General features: G+C 33.7%; 1 protein-coding gene and 1 long non-coding RNA gene across 4 annotated transcripts in view; one reads left to right on the forward strand and one right to left on the reverse strand.

The window, feature by feature from the left end:
* The window catches only part of crfb4 (cytokine receptor family member b4), a 136616-nt gene that overhangs the window by 99988 nt on the left and 15367 nt on the right, over positions 1-21261 (reverse strand). The gene's annotated exons all lie outside the window — the stretch shown is intronic.
* Positions 19174-21076, forward strand: LOC141376094 (uncharacterized). Its single transcript, XR_012385244.1, has 3 exons — positions 19174-19246; positions 20624-20808; positions 20975-21076. It is a non-coding gene; the product is annotated as an uncharacterized lncRNA (long non-coding RNA).

Below are 21261 nucleotides of genomic sequence, written 5' to 3' on the forward strand. Positions count from 1 at the left end.
TAAATCAGAAATTGTCTATATTAAAAAACATGTTTCTATTCAAAATGAGTAATAACAAAAAATGTAATGCTGTTTCCACATTCCCTCTAAAATCTGGTCTGTGTATTTCCAGTATTCATTCATTTATTTATTAATTCTTTTAACCATGGTAAATGCACAGAAAATAAAAGCTCTTGCTTTTGCACTCCTTTATTTCTGACACCGCGAGAATCAGCTTCTCTCTCATGGTGCGCAACAAAACTGAAAATTCTGTTTCCACTTTTCCACTGCACATCACATTCGAATACAACTGTCAGAACACGCCCCTTTGTTGCAGTCACACAACTTTTCAGTTTTGTTGTGTACTCTCACAATGTCCTAAATAAAAAAGGGCAAAAGCAAGGACTTTTCATCTCTGTGCTTTTACCATGGCTGAATGAACGTTAAAAAAAACAGAACTACAAATCTGCAGGAATGTGGACTATAAGATCCAGTCATGCAACGCACACACACCTGTTCTATGTCTCCAATGATTAGACTGACAAGCTGATGCTGCTCATGGACTGATTACACTACACATATTTAAGGCTCACTAGCTGCATCCCAAATCTACCTTTGGTTGGTAAACTGAAAATTCTCCTACGAGAGTGCTTATACCGCCTCCCGATGGTGAATGCGGTTATACTTACAGCAGGCATTATTTGATAGTTTTGTCATTTATTTTACTGATTTGGCAACTGTCAAACGTCATCAGGGAAATGGTTTGAATTTCCACTTAGTAAAAAAAAACATTAGTGCTCAATTTGGGAGGACACTACATACATATACTACGCTGTTGAGTGTGTAAGTGCATACGTACATAGTGCATTAGTGCATAGTAGGGTTGTCTTGCGTCTCCCTCCCGGTCCTCAAATAAGTCGCACATCCTTCACACCCCTCACCACCTGATCCCTCATCGCTCTTCAGATACACCATCTCCAACCACCAAGCCTGCGTTTGTATCCGCACTTCCTTTGTCAGAGTCTCCCTTGTGACAATTTTATGCAATAGATTCCCTTCCAGCTGCAGCCTAGTACTGGGTAACACCCATACACTCTCTCATTTATACACTACGGCCAATCTACTTCATCCAAATAACCTAAAGCATGTCTTTGGACAGGGGGGAACACAGACAAACACAGGGGGAACATGCAAACTCCACACAGAAATACTAACTGGCCCAGTAGAGACACGAACCATCAGTCTTCTTGCTGTGAGATGAAAGTGCTAACCACTGAGCCACCATGCCACCTAGAAAAAGCTTTAATAAAAAATGTTATCACTCATTTATGAATTGAAATGTGTTGTTGAATATAGACTATTTCTGATTCATAAATTAGCAAAAAAAAAACAAACAAACTACTAATAATTCTCATTTCATGCACACAGACCTGCAGTACATCACATCCGGTTGGCCGGTCACATACAGTCTAGTCATAAAAGTTCAAATATTTAAAAAAAACGTTGGCTTGTGCAACTGCCCACAGTAATGCAAAAGTAGTCTAATATTAATTTTTTTTTTTATATAGCAATATTGTAATGTGATTCATTTATTTTAAATGACTGCAACTTCCAGTAAAATTAATTATTTTGAATTTATCTATTATCGCGAATCTAATCATTACAGTGATTAAATTCACGATTTGCAGCCAGTATGACTAAGCTACATTTTGTAAAAAAAAATAAATAAATGTTTGTTAGCCTACATTTGTAAAACAGGCCTACATTGAAAAGCATTTTCTTACAGAGCTTTCTAGTATAACAAATGTTTTAAGTTTAAAGACAAAAGTGCCATTATTTTCCAAATCTGAAAACAGTGTGGTTGTACTGTACAGTATTTTTGTTTGTTAATCAGCTGTGCATTTTTATTTGTACTAAATGTATTTGTTTTACATAATAAATGTCAAACTAAAATGATACTGAAGTGAGGTTGTAATAGCTACAGTAAACTATGGGTGGGGATTGTGAACCTGACAGCTACAATTTGAATAGATTCTGTTTTTCAGTCATTCATTCATAATTTTCTTTTCGGCTTAGTCCCTTTATTAATCCGTGGTCGCCACAGCGGAATGAACCGCCAACTTATCCAGCACATTTTACGCAGCAGATGCCCTTCCAGCCGCAACCCATCACTGCGAGACATTTACACACACACACTCATTTACTACGGACAATTTAGCCTACACAATTCACCTGTATAACATGGTTTTGGACTTGTGGGGAATATCGGAACACCCGGAGGAGACCCATGCAAACACAGGGAGAACATGCAAAATCCACACAGAAACGCCAACTGACCCACCCAAGGCTAAAACCAGCGATCTTCTTGCTGTGAGGCGACAGCACTACCTACTGTGCCACTGTGTCACCCATAGATTCTGTTTTTCTTAATGAAAATAAATTTACATCTGGATGTAAACTAATACTTTTTCTATTTTGAACTCGTATATTTCTGAGACAAAAAAACCCTTAGTCCCTTTATTAATCTGGGGTCGCCACAGCGGAATGAATCGCCTACTTATCCCGCATATGTTTTACACAGTGGATGCCCTTCCAGCTGCAACCCATCACTAGGAAACATCCATACACACTCATTCACACACTGCAAATTTTAGATAGTAGATTTAACTACCTTAGAGTTAAAATTAACACTCCTCAGAGTTTATATGGAAACCGCTATAAAAATGTTAAAATAACACTTTTGAAAGAGTTGAATTATTAACACTGAGAGAGTGTTAATTATCAAACTATTATAGTGTAAAATATCTTTTAAATTTACAGAAAAATACCTGCAGCTGTGGTTGCCAGAATTTTTCCGTAAAAAAAAATGAAGTTTTATAGAACTGTTTAAATTTCCAGAAAATAATCAATCACAATAACAACACAATGTTCAGTTCACAAAATCATATCTTAGTGCACAAAAATGTCATTCAATGCACTAATGTGTTCATGTGTGTTAACAATAAACAAACAGATTTTCACTGCATTAGTAACTACACAGTTACATTTAAACTAAAGAAGATGCAGTACAACATCAGATGCTCTCAGTTCATCTTGGACTTGGACTGGTTACAAAAAAAAAAAAAAGTTTTGCTGTTTTTTTTTTCTTTTTTCTTGTTTTTGTGGAAAAATACTGGCAGCTCTGACTGCCAATAATCTACCTTTTTTTACTGTTGTCTTTTTATTCATAAATTCAATCTACAAAATATTTATCTTAAGAATGTATCCATAGTCTGTATTTTTCATCGAATACATACAGTACGGATAATTTAGCTGACCTATATGACATTTCTTTGGACTGTGAGGGTAACACCAGAGTACCCGAGTACCAGAGTACGAGTTTAAAATTCATTATACACATGTAGGCGGTGCTGAAACGCCTATTGTCCTCTCATTGGTCAACCAAATCTGAGCTCGTGACGTCGCCCTCAAAATAAAGGCTTTTAATTAATATTATTTAATTATATATATATATATAAGCTAAGTTTACATATTCTATCATTTGAACCACACACAGTTAACAGGCTTACATTCATTGCGTATGTATAAATTAAATAAAGACGTAAATTAGCAATGTTATTAGACATTTGCTAATAAAATAAATTAATAGTTCCCTGCCAAATGTCTTGCTGCTGTGCACCTGACGCTGAGCAAAGAGAGACATTTCCAAGCAGCACCTGCTTTGCTTGATTGTTTCTGAGCAAGGTCTTTATAATAAATACAATAATAATAATAATAATAGTAATAATAATAATAATAATAATAATAATAATAATAATAATAATAATAATTGTTATTATTATAATAGTTGTTGTTATTTACTAGTGTTTCTTATTGTTTAATTTATTTTAATAGTTGTTAGCAGGACCAGAATAAGAACACATTGGGCCCTGGGGCTAGGCTATAACAACCGACACCATTTGTTTTTCTATTTTATTTCCTCCTATTTTAATAATATATATGCTATTAGCCTAATGTAATTATTTATTTAATAATTATTACTATTTTATGGCAACGCCATTTTATTGCTGTTGTTGCTTTTATTATTATTGTAGGCTACATTATATTTATATATATACTATTGCATGAAATAATAAAAAGTAAGTGCGTTTGGTAAAGCGCGTGATGCGCACACAAATTAATGACCTAATGCTTAAATTGTAGAAATTTTTTAAAACGACAGGACTTTAATCAAGCCTTTTCCATTCAAAGAATTACTGTTATTGATTATACGTTTAGAAAATAGGCTACGCAATATGGATCTACTGAAGAATGTACAACGCAATATGATCCCTGCATTATGATCAGAGCGAAGCGTTTATATATTTTATAAAAGCCATAAATATAAACAAATTCCGTTTAATAATGGAAAACAAATTAACAAAACGTACACGAATCAGGGTTTCTTCCGGGTCCGTGTACGTTTTGGGTCCGTGTACGGTCCGTGTACGTTTTGTTCATTTGTTTTCCCTTTTCAAACGGAATACAGAAAATGGAGAAAACGGCCGTTTTTCCGTTTTTCTTTTGCTCACGAGAAAACGAAAAAACGAGATTTTGGCTGGATTTTCGTTTTTTGGCTTAGGGTAGGAAAACAGGAAAACGACTTTAAAATTCATTTTACACATGTAGGCGGTGCTGAAACGCCCACCTCCTCTAATTGGTCAACCAAATCTGCGCTCGTGACGTCGTCCTCAAAATAAAAGCCTTACACGCAGGCTTTTAATTATTATTATTTAATTATACATATAAACAAAGTTTACCTATTCTATCAGTTGAACCACACACAGTCAGCTGGCTTACATTCATTGCGTATGTATAAATTAAATAAAAAACGTAAATCAGCAGTATTCTTAGACATTTGTCATTAAAATAAGGTCATAGTTCACTGCCAAGCTTCTTGCTGCTGTGCACCTGATGCTGAGCAAAGATAGCCATTTCCGAGCAGCACCTGGTTTACATGATTGTTTCAGAGCTATTGGAGGCCTAAATAATAGCCTACTCTGTATAAAATAATAATTTATTATTATTATTATTATTATTAATATTATTATTATTTACTTAGTTATTCGATGGTTGTAAGAACACATTGGACCCTGTGTAAGGTCCACCCAGTTGGCCCAATGCCGGTGTCCACTGGTGGATGAAGGTTTAATGCCAGTCCGGTCTTTCCAGTGCACAATGTTGATTTATATTAAACTTAGCTCATATCTGACTCCAATTTTAGTATGAGGTGGTTTAGAATATTAATATATTTATCCTCGTTTTATCTGACTCCAATCATAAAACATTAAGAAGATTATATCAATATGTAATTTAGATAAATGTTTGAACCTTTTGTCTTCACTAGTAACTATTACATCCATTCATTCGGGTGCTCATGTCGCTCAGAGAAATCGCCTCGGCCGAAGGCGTCCCTCACGGTCACACTCCGGTCAGTCTTGAATATTAAACAGAGGTAATTGACTAATACTTTAGATGGCCGCTACCAGCGCGCTCGTTCTAAAATACTTTAGTTAGTCCCGCTTAGGTGTACACCTTTGAGTTAAGACAATCATCATTTCTAATTAGAGGTTACTGCATTAATATAAATGTACCCAACTACTGGACTCTATAGTAACTTTGGTTTTCACCAAGCCCATGGTTTCCCATATGAACTTAATTTAGAATAATATTACCTTCAAACAAAGGTCGGGTACACAATCTAGGTTAGTCGTGCAACACCTTGTTGACCTAGATGGAAGTTATCGCCCTTTCCATCTAAGTACACATGAATCAATATCAAGAGTCAGCCGGATCGCTAAAACACAATTAGTGTGCCCAATGCTCCATCTCAATTGGATTTTAGTCCGTCTACTGACCTGACGCAAGACGTGCGGAAACAAGGATACAGCGTAATCTACTTGAATTAATAATTACAGAGTGAGCAAAATATGGTCAAACATTACAATTTATTAGTCAGGTAAATGTATTATGCCAATTCAATCAGTCAATTCATAAATGATCAATACAAAACATCAAATTATCAAAGATAAATCCAAGATGAAAGATGCATACCTGACTTCTCAAATATACATAACTAGGAGCAGGCTCCATGTTATGGGCTGATCTGGTTAGGCAGAATCGCCCTGAGCCTTTCTCAAACCTTACCTTAAATAATCCAAGAATTCCCTCAAGGAAGGGGGTGTGTGTATAACAAAAGAGCTTTCACACTTGGTGCTGCCCGTGGAAAGTCACACCCTTCACAGTGGTTCAAAAGATGCCTGAAGTTATATATTTATTGTTTTGATTATGTCTGTTTCTGAGAGAATGAGACCATTGTACCAATCGCATTGAGACATTTCAAATGATATCAAACATGATAATTAAAGTCAGTTTGGTTAATCTAGAACATTCAAACATTGAAATGACCATATGCGTGAGATGGGGGGGATGAAGCTGAGTTTCAGCATACTCAGATGCAAATGCAGCAGGAACTGGTTTTTCCCGCATTCCCCCCTGCTGGGTTGTGGAGTCAGTTGGCCCTGTTTTCAGCTCATGTTTTGAATTGTCAAAGACATCAAAAATATTTGTAATATTTCAATTCTTACACCTGCATGGGGCTATAATAAATGGTAACATTTGTTTCTATTGGATTTTCTCCTATTTTAATTTAATATATGCCTTTATCCTATTGTAAATATTTATTTGATAATTAATACTTTTTTTATTGCAACGTCAAAGTAGGCCTGTCTTATTATTATTATTGTTTGTTATTATTTTGTTGTTGTTGTTGTTGCTGTTGTTGGTGGGGGTGGTGTTGCTGTTGTTGTTGTTGTTGCTGTTATTATTATTGTAGCAGGGATATAGCCACAGGTGTGGCAGAGTGTGCTATTACCACCCAAAGTGGCATCTTGCACCTGAAAATAGATGCCTTCGCGCTCACGCACGCGCAAAAAACTTGCACAGGCAAAAGTAATGATGAATGTGTTGAAGGAAAAAAAACATTCTAATTATTTGTTAATAAAATAGTGCAACATTATTCTCAGTCAGTGTAGGCTGAAAAAATTAAGATCGCCAGCATTTCAAGGGTGGTTTTATTTTCAGTTCATTGCTGTGACGCGCTATATTTTACTAAGGCTGCATGAGACTGCGCATCTTGCTTATTTTCTCTATTTTACATACAGAACATATCATACAGTCCAGGTTCTACCGTTCTAGTGAGTGTGGGGCATTGCTTTACAGTGGTAAAGTGGATTATTTCTTGGCAAATTCACAATTATTCACAATTTCATAGTTATAAAATAACTACATTTGAAGAATATGTTAACACTTTCAACTATTTAGGATTATTTATTGCATCAAAAGTAATTTCAAAGTAACATTAAATGTACGTATAAACTGCTTAATTTGTGTGTGTAAACACCTAAGATGCAAAAAGCTTATTTAGACCAGAATAGGCCCACTAAATGCAACGTGCAATGTATGTAAACTTATGACTTAAAATGTCTTAAATGACTAAATTTAAGTCTTTTTAAGTTTTTAAATAATTTAGGTTTAACTGAAATAATTTAACTTAAACTTTAAACTTCAAATTAACAGAGTATGGCAAATAAAGTGTTTATTAAATGGAGATCAGGTTTCTATCTTAATCATAATTATTAAATTATTAAATATTATGACACTATAATTCAGTGGTGTATTGGAGAGTACGCAGGCAACCTTTTAATTAATTAATTTTAAATAAGTGGTTTATTCTAAATAAAATACAATCGGATCAGTGGATGTGAATGAATAGTGTTAGCTGTCTGTGCACTTCGCTAATAACTTGCCATTTGCTCTTTTCGGTGCTGCCAGATGCATTTATATTGCATAAAAAAAATAAAAAAGGTAATTCGGTAAAGCGCTCAATGTGTGCAGAAATAAGCGCATTATATGCATATGTCGAATTAAGATCTCTTTTACTTTAATCAAGACTTTTCCATTCAAGGAATTACAGTTATTAATAGCTTAGTCCTTATAAATGATCAGTTTATAAAATACACAATTTACGGATCAAGCCTAATGAAGAATAAGAAGAATATGCAACGCATGACCCTTGAATGATTAAAGCGCATTTATCAAAACTATATATTTTATATGATCCATAAATATTAAAAAACATTATACATTTAATGTAGTGTAACATTATATGTTATAAAATATAAACTATTATTCAGGCTAGAGGCTAAATAAAGGCGCCTTTTCAGAGCTGTTCAGCGCGTGCGTCAAAGAAAACACATGACACAATCTCAATAAAAACTTGTTGCTTATTTACAATATCTAAAGGGATATAAAACATCTAACATGCAAATCCATTTTCAATGAGTTTCTGTGTTCTGCATCCTTCACAGACCGAGTTCTTATTTCGAGGTAATCTGTAAATATTCTTATTTTTAGAAGAGTCTGTAAAGGCTGTTCTGGCACATTCTTGATTAAAGGTGAAACTGACCGGAGCAACGGATGATTTGTCATTTAGAGTAAATACAGTTATAATACAGGTTATGGAACTATGAATATTTCACTTTAATTTCATGTTATTATTTTATTAAAGAAACAAACCAGTTTGTGTTTTGGCGCTGCATGCAGCGTATTGTGGATCTTATTTTGAAGCATTGCACTTCAAATGTTATTCTTCCTTTTTATTTTTATTGTATTTTTAATATTTTTAATTATACCAAAAAAAAATGGTTCTAAACAGATACATTTTCCTATAGGCTATGATAAAGTCTATATTTTTGTTCACACAGGTCCTATACAAAACTGTGTGGATGGATGATTTGTTTCTCCGTGAAAACTAAGGATTTCAACCACTCATTTAGGCTAATAAGCAAAACAGGCCAAAATGTTGTTTAGCTTGCATCAAACTGGATGGACAATTTACAAATATATTAAATACAAAGGCTGTTTATTTTATGCAATGAGGGACAATAGGCCTATTACAAATTAAAGAAAATTATTTGTGTATTAAAATGAAAATATATAAGCTTACAACAACAGATCCTACCTCGAAAGAAATGACTTTAGATAATGTAAATAAGCATCAAGTTTTGTTTGAGATTGTGTCCTCTGATTCAGTAGTGTAGCCATAAAAGAGACTCTGCGTCAGAAATACTGGGAGCCTTATTTATTGTCAAAATAATGTGCAAAAAAAAATAAAAAAATTATTTATCACTAACCTTATACGTGAAATAGCAGGGCCCGCTGTAGCACATTCTCAAGAAGAGCAAATGTCAAATTATTAGCGCAACGCACATGCACAACGCTCATCTGTTTGTCGGAATTACTAGACACTATTTTTTATCAACTATAATGTGTTTAATTAGTTAATTTGAAATGCATTTCATTATTCCAGCAAAACAGGAAGAAATAAAACAAAAACAAGTTGTACCCTTTGTTTTTATAGCAGGGCCCAATGTGTTCTTATTCTGGTTCTGCTAACAACTATTAAAAAGAAGAAAAAAAAACTAAACAATAAAACACTAGTAAGTGATAATAATAATAATAATAATAATAATAATAATAATAATAATAATAAATTATTATTATTATTATTATTATTATTATTATTATTATAAAGCCCTTGCTCTGAAACAATCATACAAACCAGGTCCTGCTCGGAAATGGCTATCTTTGCTCAGCATCAGGTGCACAGCAGCAAGAAGCTTGGCAGTAAACTATGACCTTATTTTAATGACAAATGTCTAAGAATACTGCTAATTTACGTTTTTATTGAATTTATACATAAGCAATGAATGTAAGCCTGTTAACTGTGTGTGGTTCAAATGATAGAACATATAAACTTAGTTTATATACAATTAAATAATAATAATAATAATTAAAAGCCTGCGTGCAAGGCTTTTATTTTGAGGGCGACGTCACGAGCTCAGATTTGGTTGACCAATTAGAGAAAAGTGGGCGTTTCAGCGCCGCCTACATGTGTAAAATGAATTTTAAAGTCGTTTATCCGTTTACCTACCCTAAACCAAAAAACGAAAATCCAGCCAAAATCTCGTTTTTTCGTTTTCTCGTGAGCAAAAGAAAAATGGAAAAACGGCCGTTTTCTCCATTTCCTTTATTCTGTTTGAAAATGGAAAACAAATGAACAAAACGTACACGGACCGATTAATCATATCGCAATCGCTATGTCAGCCTATGCGATTACATTACAGCAACCCCCCCCCATAAGCCATAAGCGCAGTCGTATGGCGTGCACTCACTCTCTCTGCTTTTGTGCGCTTTCTCTTTCTCTCTCTCTATCTCTGTCTCTCTCTCTGTCAGTCTGTCTGTCTGTCTGTCTGTCTGTCTGTGTGTCAGTGACGGTGCTGCGCACTTCAGTTCCCCGCACTTGTCAGAAGTTAACCCCCGAATTGACACAGGTAATAAAACAATTCAACTTTAGTCATGTTTATGTTGTGAAACACTATCAAAATGTCAGCTGTTGATGATATTAGGCTTCTGTTTTACAAAAGCGATTTCAAAACTTTTATTTTAGGTTAGGGCTCGGCTATGGAGAGGCTATTATTATTCAGAAATTGACTGTACATAGTTTTACGTTAGGAAATGCAGTCTTGAACTTACAAACGGCAACAGATGAAACAGTGATCCAGTTTAGTTTTCAGTCACGCTCATGTAAAAGTCATAATCAACTCGTTTAGTTTTGCCTTCATTCGTTTTTGATTTCAGCCGTGACATAAAGCACGAGTCATCAAGACATGATTTATTACAACACGTTTTTGAACATAATAGTTTAAATAACCAATTTTTGTAATAACTACTTTTTACCTTTCCCATCGTGACAGAGCATGATATTTTACTAGTTATTTAGCAAGACAGTTGTATACAGTTTAAGTATATACAGTAAGTATATAAGTCCCTTTAAGTATTCTAGTCTTTGATTCAGATTAAATTGTAATTTAAAGACTTAATTAGGTTATGTTAACTAGGAAAGTTGGAATGATTAGTTAAATTATTGTAGAACTGGTTTGTTGTGTAGATGATCAATAAAATATACAGTATTTATTTCTTAAAGAAGCTAATAACGCAGACTTAAAATAGTTTTTTTTTATTTTATTTTATTTAAAACTGCTTTTATTCAAGAAATAAACTATAAGAAATAAGCCTTGTTATGACTAATTAAATTTGTGTTTTATAGGAAATACTGAGAAAATCTCCTTCGTTTGATTTAGATCACTTGGGAAACATTATTTTTAAGTATTGGGAGGGCAAAAAAAATTTGACTTTAATTGCATCTGTTAATGTTTACAGGTGTAAAAATGTGCCTTGCTGTACTTGAATGTTAGAAATGTGTTATCCTAAAATACAAAGTTACTTGTCAAATAAATGAACACTGAAGATTATTTTCGAGTTTAAGTTATTTAATTAGCTTATTTATGAAGACAGGGCAGCACAGTGGCGAAGTGGGTAGCACAAATGCCTCACAGAAAGAATGTTGCTGGTTCGAGTGCCGGCTAGGTCAGTTGGAATTTCTGTGGGGAGTTTGTATGTTCTTCCCTTGTTGCTGTGGGTTTCCTCTGGGTGCTCTGGTTTCCCCCACAGTCCAAAAACATGTGCTATAGGTGAAATTGTTAAATTGTCCAATGTGTATGAGTGTATGGGTGTTTTCCAGTGATGGGTTGCAGCTGGAAGGTCATCCGCTGCGTAAAACATATGCTGGATAAGTTGGTGGTTCATTCTGCTGTGGTGACCCCAGATTAATAAAGGGACTAGCCAAAAAGAAAATGAATAAATGAATGTTTATGAAGACTGCAGGATGATGCATAAAAAATGACTGAATAATTGTTTAAATAGTTTGTGATGTATGTTAAAGTGTGCCCCCTAAAAGTAGAAGTGGCCCCTGCCCGGCCCCCCCAGTTACTCTGGTCTAGAACCGCCACTGCTGCAGAGATCAATCTATCCCTGTCTATTCTATGTAGTTACATATATCTCTCTATATAAACAAATGCACCTTTAAAAAAACGTTCTATCTGCACTAAGGCCCGCTGCATAGGCAGTATAGGCAAATGCTAAGGGCGCTGTACATCCAGGGCGCCGCCGTAAATGAGCCCAGTTAAGTTGGTTTTGTTTTCGATATTTCTGACACATTCAGTTTTAGAGGACAATAACTCAAAAACCTCTTACCCTAAAAAGATCTAAAGTGTGTTTCCTACAAAAAGACAAAGCTGGTTATGTTTCACAGCTGTCTTTTTCTTTTTTTTGCTCGACATAACGAGCACTGCTCCGTTTAAGCAGTCGCATTATGCATGTAGCCAGGAGAGCTCGCGCTGAGAGGAGCTCTCAGTAAGGGATCAGAGGGATAAGGGATCAATCCGCTCAGATTCGGGTGTGTGTTTAAACAGACAATACACTTAAAAATATGTAAACATGTCCGTCCTGCGTGTTTTACTTTAAACACAACTAATTTTTTTCTTAAATGACCACAAACAGTAACTAAAGTAGTCAAATGCTTCATTATAGATCTGTGCATTCTTACATTAACACCTCTGTTAGCAAACAAAATAATGAGATTCATTTGCTGCTCTTCACTAAATATAACTATAGTAACTTTAATCAATATGCAAATACAATCAAAGATTTTATAGCTTTATTTAATTTCTGTATAGGCCATTGATATTAATAGGCTAAACCTTTTATTTTATAGTCAATATTTTCTAATGTTTGCTATGTATTCTATCATTTGAAGCTATTTGTTGTCCCATATTTTTTACATCCCAACGTTGACAGATTGCTAATCAGTAAATAGCTATAGTGTTATCTGTTAGTTTTAACGTCAGCTAATGTTATGTAAGGGCATAAATGTTATAGAAAATAGTAATAGTAATTTTAACTACCCCCATCATTCCTTCCTCAAGCAAAAGTGTAAATATTGAATCTATTCAGCAATAACGTTAATTGCATTGGCATATTTATCAGATGTTTTTCCAGCTTGTAGTAGTCGATCAAAAAGCGATTTAGTTTCTTATGACTATACACGCAATGTAGAGACGGGAGAAAATGGATACAGAACAGACCAACACTGAACTTGTGCCCAGAAAAAATGCTACCTCTGTTATTTGGTGATATTTTGGCTTCAGAAAATCGGACACTGAGCAGAAAGAGGTACATTGCAAAATTTGGCAAACTAAAATTGCTACATCACGTGGAAACACGACAAATTTATATCAGCACCTGAAGCAGCACAGAGAAAAATATAATGAATGCATGGCGATAAAAGCCAAGATTAGTAATGTAAAAATATTTTTAAAAATGGGTATTTGTTTTATTTATCTGTACATTTGACTTTTAAATTTTATTTTAAAATTAATTTAATGTAATTTATTTCAGTAATGTTAAGATGTTACTGTTATTTAATTTTGTACAACTTTGTTTTAATTTGAAAACATTGTTCGTTTTGTAGTTGTTGCTAGATTGCACTGTATACTGTATATCAGTTGAAAAATAAAAATTTCAGCATTATTAGTAATCTGTGTGTGCATTTTTTTTAATAACAAGCAAGTTGAGTCATACCACTTGTTTATCGAATTTTTACCTTAATAATCGCAATGTGATATTTTTCCAAAATTATGCAGCCCTAGCTGAAACGCCAACTTTCCTTTGATTGGTTAACCAAATCTGAGCTTGTGACGTAGCCCTCAAAATAAGAGCCCTCTGTGGACAAGCACCCAGGCTTTTAACTATTATTATTATTTAATTATATATATATATATATATATATATATATATATATATATATATATATATATATATATATATATATATATATATATATCTCAAGTAAGTTTACATATTCTGTTATTTGATCAGTTAGCAGACTTACATTCTCTGCGTATGCATGAATTAAATAAAAATGTAAATTAGCAGTATTATTAGACATTTGTCTTTTAAATAAAGTCAGTTCGCTGCCAAACGTCCTGCTGCTGTGCACCTGATGCTGAGCAACGATAGTCATTTCTGAGCAGCACCTAGTTTGCATGATTATTTTATTATTAGTAATGATAATAATAATAATAATAATAATAATAATAATAATAATAATAAATGCCTAGTTTGCTACCAAACATCTTGCTGTTGTGCACCTAATGCTGAGCAAAGACAGCCATTTGCGAGAAGCATCTGGTTTGCATGGTTGTTTCCGAGGTACTGTAGGCCTAAATAATAATAATTATTATTATCATTGTCCACTTACTGTTTTTTATTGTTTAGTTTTTTTAAAAATAGTTTTAGCAGGACCAGAATAAAAACACATTGGGCTCAGTTGCTAAAACAAAGGGTACTATTTTCTAAATATTTTATTTCCTCCTATTGATTATGATTCGGCTATAAATAAATAAATATATATAAATATATATGTGTGTGTGTATATATATATATATATATATATATACACATACATACATACATACATACATACATACATACATCATGTATGTATACATCATATGAAGCCTGTCTTTCTGCAGCATTTTGGAGAAATGTACCATTAACACAGTTTAAAGTGCTATAAAAAAAAAAGTAGAAAAAAACAAAGCTTGGTTCTGAAACAGGATGTACATGCATAACTCATGTGAAAGACCTCATTTAAGTGAGGAGAAGAAAACAATGGACAAGACATCCAATATTATATGCATACCTCATAATAATTTACTGCAGCATTTTGGAGAAATATGCTATTAATGAGCTATAAAGTCTTTAAAGTGCTATAAATACAATTTATAAATATAAATATAAATAAAAGACTGATCTGGTCTGATAATGGATGTCCCATGCTATATCCATATATACCACATATGAATCCTTTTTACTGCAGCAATTTAGAAAAAGAAATTGCTCATTTAAAAATGCAGAAAAAAACAATAGTCAGGTCTGATACAGGACATCCCATTCTAAACCTCAGATAAAGACTTGTTACTGCAGTGTTTTGGAGAAATTTGGTATTAACATTACTCAAACTGTTTTAAAGACCCAATTTCCAATAAGTAGACAAAAACAATGATCAGTTCAGAACATCACATACAATATGCATACTACATATAATCACTTCTTACTCCAGCAATTTGGAGAAGTGGGACATTAACATAATATAAAGTGCTATAAAGACCACATTTCAAATAAGTAGAAAAAAACAATGGTCAGTTCCTATACATGACATACCATGCTATATATGTACTTCACATGAAACCTTTTTACTGCAGCATTTTAAAGACACAGGGTATTAACATAATATAAAATACTATAAAGACCGCATTTTAAATAAGTAGAAAAAATAATGGTCAGTTCTTAAACAGGACATCCCATACTATATGTGGACTTCACATGAAACCTTATTACTGCAGTGTTTTGGAGAAATTGTATATTATTATATTTCAAAGTGTTATAAAGACCCCAATTCAAATAAGTAGAAAAAAACAATGGTCAGTTTATATACAGGACATCCCATACTATATCTGTACTTCACATGAAACCTTTTTACTGCAGCATTTTGGAGAAATGGGGTATTAACATAATATAAAGTGCTATAAAGATCCCATTTCAAATAAGCAGAAAAAAACAATGCTCAGTTCTTATACAGGACATTCCATAATATGTGTGTACATCACATGACACCTTCTTACTGCACTGTTTTGGAGAAATGAGGTATTAAAATAATATAAAGTGATATAAAAACCCAATTTCATATAAGTAGAAAAATAAAACAATGGTCAGTTCTTATGCAGGATATCTCATACTATATATGTACTTCACATGAAACCTTTTTACTGCAGCATTTTGGAGAAACAGGGTATTAACGTAGAAAGAGTACTATTAAGACCACATTTCAAATAAGTAGAAAAAAACAATGGTCAGATCTTATACAGGACATCCTAATCTATGAGTGTACTTCACATGAAAGCTTTTTACTGCAGCATTTTAAAGAAACGGGGTATTAACATAATATAAAGTACTATAAAAACAGCATTTTTAATAAGTAGAAAAAAACATTGGTCAGTTCTTATACAGGACATCCCATACTATATTGTGTATTTCACATTAAACCTTCTTACTGCACTGTTTTGGAGAAATTGTATATTAATATGATTTAATGTGTTATAAAGACCCCATTTTAAATAAGTAGAAAAAAAAACAATGGTCAGTTCTTATACAGGACATCCCTTACTATATGTGTACTTCACAATAAACCTTCTTACGGCACTGTTTTGGAGAAATTGTATATTAATATGATTTAAAGTGTTATAAAGACCCCATTTCTAATAAGTAGAAAAAACAATGGTCAGTTCTTATATAGGACATCCCATACTATATGTGTACTTTACATGAAACCTTTTTACTGCAGCATTTTGGAGAAATTGGGTATTAACATCGTTATTAACACAGTCATTGCTTTAGACTCGTCCGCTTTTTGACACGCATTCTGGGTCAAACATCCTAAGTTTTAAAGTCTTCACAGTGATTTGCGACATGGATACCTCCTAATGGTGTTGAAAGAGTCACATACTGTATTTATAAGGTACAATTCCCCCTAAAATATCATTTTGTCTTCATATAATGATGTATTGGCGGCCGCAAAATCACACATGACGTGAGCTGTTACTACAGAGGGCGGACTATGATAGACGCGCGCGTACGGCAAGCCGTTTTAGCATTTAAACCTTTGATCTGACTATCCATAAATATATTTAGAGATATCTCTAATTATATTTTGACTAGTCATAATTATAATTCGACTAGTCAAAATATAATTAGAGATATTTCTAAATAAATTTAATTGAATATGAATTAAATATATTTATGGATAGTCAGAACAAAGGTTTAAATGCTAAAATGGCTTGCCATATGCGCGCGTCTGCTTCAGTGAACAGAACCTGCAGGTTGTGACTAATAAAGTAGTAAACAACATTCAGTTTGTGGAACAGAGTGATCTTTCAGGAGCCGCGTGGGACGTATGAACAGCACTTAGCAGTGGAAATGAAACCGAAAACGTACACATTATTTAAACAATCATATCGCATTTTAGAGTTATGATTACGACGAGCATTCCCAGATAGCAGGCAGTAATCGGCCCGAGCTCGGCTGCCCCCCGGCGCCTCCGGCTCCGACTCGGCATCGGCGAGTGTTATCCGGGCCGAGTGCGGCCCGCAGCTCGCTCGCGCACATGCGGTTGTGATGCGGCTGTAAAGCACTGGCCCGATTCCGGTCAACCATATCCTGGCCGCTTCTTGCAAGGACTCAGCTGATGGCAACCGATTAAGTTCTTATTTTATCTAGTAATCTGTTAGCTCCACGTTTAATGATAATTTGAGAAAATATTCATGGTACAATAGCAAAAAAAAAAAAAAAAAGAATATTTAGTGTGGATGGTCAATGTTTAGACGCAAACAAAACAATATTATTTATAAATAGATTATACATGTCACATGTAAAATTCGCTTATTTTTGAGATAGCACGCTCCTGTGCTGACTGTTTTTTTTTTTAAAGCAGAAGTTGGTTTCATAATAAACTCATGCGTTACTAAACTCCTGATCCAAACTCCAATCCAGACGGTGGCGGTAATGCTCCAAAAAGCTGGTTGTCAACCACCATGGCACGAAGATCACAAGAAGAAAAAGTTTGGTTTTCCAAAAACTCACGTGGATTCCGGTCAGAAAGGTAAGCTTTTTACTGCTTGTGTTCTGTAAAATTTGCGAATTTAGAGCTTAAAACATTTCCACTGTGTTTGGTTGTAACAGCGTTTAGTAATTTAAAACAGTTTGATACGAAATGTAACTTGCTTTAAGAAACACGACTGGAGCTAATGTATGCTAACGCTAACAGTTACAAACACGTCTGAAAGTTCCTTTTCCTTTTACACAATGTTAGATTGTAACGTGTGTAGTAACTGAAAACTATTTTAATTATTTTAAAGAAACATGAAACTAATTTGTGTGTATGCTAACTTTGCGTTAAAGAAAGTTTCTGTAGACGAATCCATTAACTAACTTGGCAAAACGTGTTTTTTTTCCTGATTTAACATTATAAAGTACCGTGGATGTTGAAAAAAATCATTGTACAGGCGTATACTTATCCAACAGTATTAATTCTGTGATTATGTGTAAATAAAAACTAATCGTTTTGGATTAATAAAATATTGTTTATCTTGTTTATGCAGTTAGTCACGAAAATTATCGAAACTCGACTGTTTACTATTCTCTTTAAATTATCCAAGAGAAATATATTACTATGCACTTTAATTCATATGTGTTAGCCTCTGTGAATCAATTATATCTTTTGTTCAAGCTGTAATGATCAGTTAATGTAAAACTGAACGTCTTAAAGCAGATTTTGATGTTTTTTTTTATTTTTTTATGTTATTGACAGTGATAAATTCTGATTTAAATGAATGGGTAACAATATTTGTTGGTTAAGTCTTATTGTTCTTGTTTAACAAAGGTTAGTGAGATCATTTTGCAGCACATCACGACCAAAGCAGTCAATGGCACACTCTTTTGAACGTGAATAGGCATGCTATAGTTGTGTGCTAAAAGTCCATAAGCTGTAAACTGCTGATACATTTTCAACATAGATTGAGCTTTTCAGACATTACATTACTAATTGCTTCACAAACAGCTGAAATGGTTTATTGTTATTGGCTATCATCATCAAACATTTTTCACAATGGTAGGTTAATCTTCATGGGTACAGAATAATGCATGTGCTTGGCCATCTTACAAATCTATGTCTCAGATTCATAAGGCTGTCACTCTGCATGAATCTCCGAATAAATCTTGTGCAACCTTCTGTGTACTGATTATTTACACTATAACATTATATGCATTATATGTATTATATGCATTAATTAACTTTGATAGTATTTCAGGATTTGAACTTTTCTTTACGGGAGGTTAACAACAATGCGATGTTTTATTATAGATGCATATGAGGAAGCTCGACTGAAATATCCACACGCAACTGTGATTTCTGACTGGTAGACAGATGAGGACGATGACTGTCATACATCTAAAGGTTTGTTTGCAATTATTTTAAACACATACTGTCAACATTATGTCATTGATCTATTACAACCTGTGAGTTTTGCCCTGGCACTATACTAAAGTGATGTTTTGTTTTGTAAATGTATCTGATTAAGGGACAGTATAGACACATCTATACCATGATGAAGAAAAATTACTTGGAACAAAGAGGCTGGATAAAAGGCAGGTATGAAGATTTCAGAAATCAATGCAGCACCACAAGTACCATCACCATCAATGACTATGGCAGAAATCTTAAGACCACCATCAAGATGCACAGATACTGTACATTCCAGTACACCAGGCGTGTCCAAACTACGGCCCGCGGGCCGTTTTTATAAATATCAATAGAATCTGGCCCGCTATACAAAAATGAACGTAATTCAATAAATAACCACCGGGTGTCGCTATTACATGCATTCAATTAAGCAGCAGTTCTTGTTATGATCTATCTATCTATCTATCTATCTATCTATCTATCTATCTATCTATCTATCTATCTATCTATCTATCTATCTATCTGTCTGTCTGTCTGTCTGTCTGTCTGTCTGTCTGTCTGTCTGTCTGTCTGTCTGTCTGTCTGTCTGTCTGTCTGTCTGTCTGTCTGTCTGTCTGTCTGTGTCTGTCTGTCTGTGTCTGTCTGTCTATCTATCTACACACAGTTGAAGTCTGAATTATTAGCCCCTCATTGATTTATTTCTTCTTTTTTAAATATTTCCCAAATGATGTTTAACAGAGCAAGGACATTTTTACAGTATGTCTGATAATATTTTTTCTTTTGGAGAAAGACTTATGTTTTATTTCGGCTAGAATAAAAAGCGGTTGAATTTTTTTTATGAACCATTTTAAGGTCAAAATTATTAGCCCCTTAAGTCTTCAGAACAAACCATTGTTATAAAATAACTTGCCTAATTACCTTAACTTGACTAGTTAACTTGATTAACCTAGTTAAGCCTTTAAATGTCACTTTAAGCTGTATAGAAGTGTCTTAAAAATAATCTAGTCAAATATTATTTACTGTCATCATGGCAAAGATAAAATAAATCAGTTATTAGAAATGAGTTACTAAAACTAATATGTTTAGAAATGTGTGGAAAAAATGTTTAACTCTCCGTTAAACAGAAATTGGGGAAAAAATAAACGGTGGCTAATAATTTAGGGGGGCTAACAATTCTGACTTCAACTGTATATATATATATATATATATATATATATATTTATATACACGTGTCTGTGTGATGTATGTAAAATTTGGCCCGCGACAACGTTTGTTTTTTTGCATCTGGCCCTCGGCCCAAAAAGTTTGGACACTCCTGCAGTACACCTATGAACATTTACAGTCTTTGTTCTAGTGCAGTTTGAGATCAAGACAGAACTTATTGCATCTCGTGATGTCTTTGTAAGAATTGAAGACATCACTAAATTTGTTAAGGTTTAATGCAGCTAGAAAGTAAAGATCAACTAGAGAATATCAGCAGTGTCTAACCCACTGTTGTATTTACAGAAGTTGTATGAGAATAAGCTACAGGTTGATTTATACTAATCTGTTATTTTTCTTTTTTAGCACGACTGACTGAAGTTTTAAAATCATGCAGCGTCATAAAGCAGCAGCTGGGCCTGATTCTCACAAAACCAAAACAGACGTGATGAAATTCCAGATGTAAACACATTTGACCTTCCTTTGGCCAATTTGATTTGGAAAAGCTTGAAAATCAACTAAAGGAGCAGCCTGAACAAATGAAGAAACTGGTAAGTTCAAGCTCTTGCTAATTTCAAAGTGTTTAAGGTTAATTTGTTTTTTTTTAATTGTTTTTTTTTTTTGCTTCGTAGGTAGCCTACTTTTTTCCTAATTTTTTTTTTTTTTTTACATTAGTACTTGTTCACTACTAATTATCTGTTTATCTTTTAATCACAGATGGAGTGAGGACAAATGTCCATACCACGCCACTGATAAAGAAGTGGAAAAATGCATTACAAGGTAGCTACAACTTGCCCCTGACAGGGATGGAGGAAGAAAGAAGAGAAAGCTAATGTGTCAAATGTCTACATCACTATTTTGTTTTATTTTTTAAACAACATTTTAAGTGTATTAGGATGTTCCCTGATACTTGAACAATTTGTTTCTTTCATTTGCATTTATACAATATAAAATATAATATATATATATATAAATATATGTGTATGTGTGTGTGTGTGTGTGTG

Source organism: Danio rerio, chromosome 9 (genome assembly GCF_049306965.1).
Source record: "Danio rerio strain Tuebingen ecotype United States chromosome 9, GRCz12tu, whole genome shotgun sequence".
In the NCBI taxonomy this organism is placed as follows: Eukaryota; Metazoa; Chordata; class Actinopteri; order Cypriniformes; family Danionidae; genus Danio; species Danio rerio.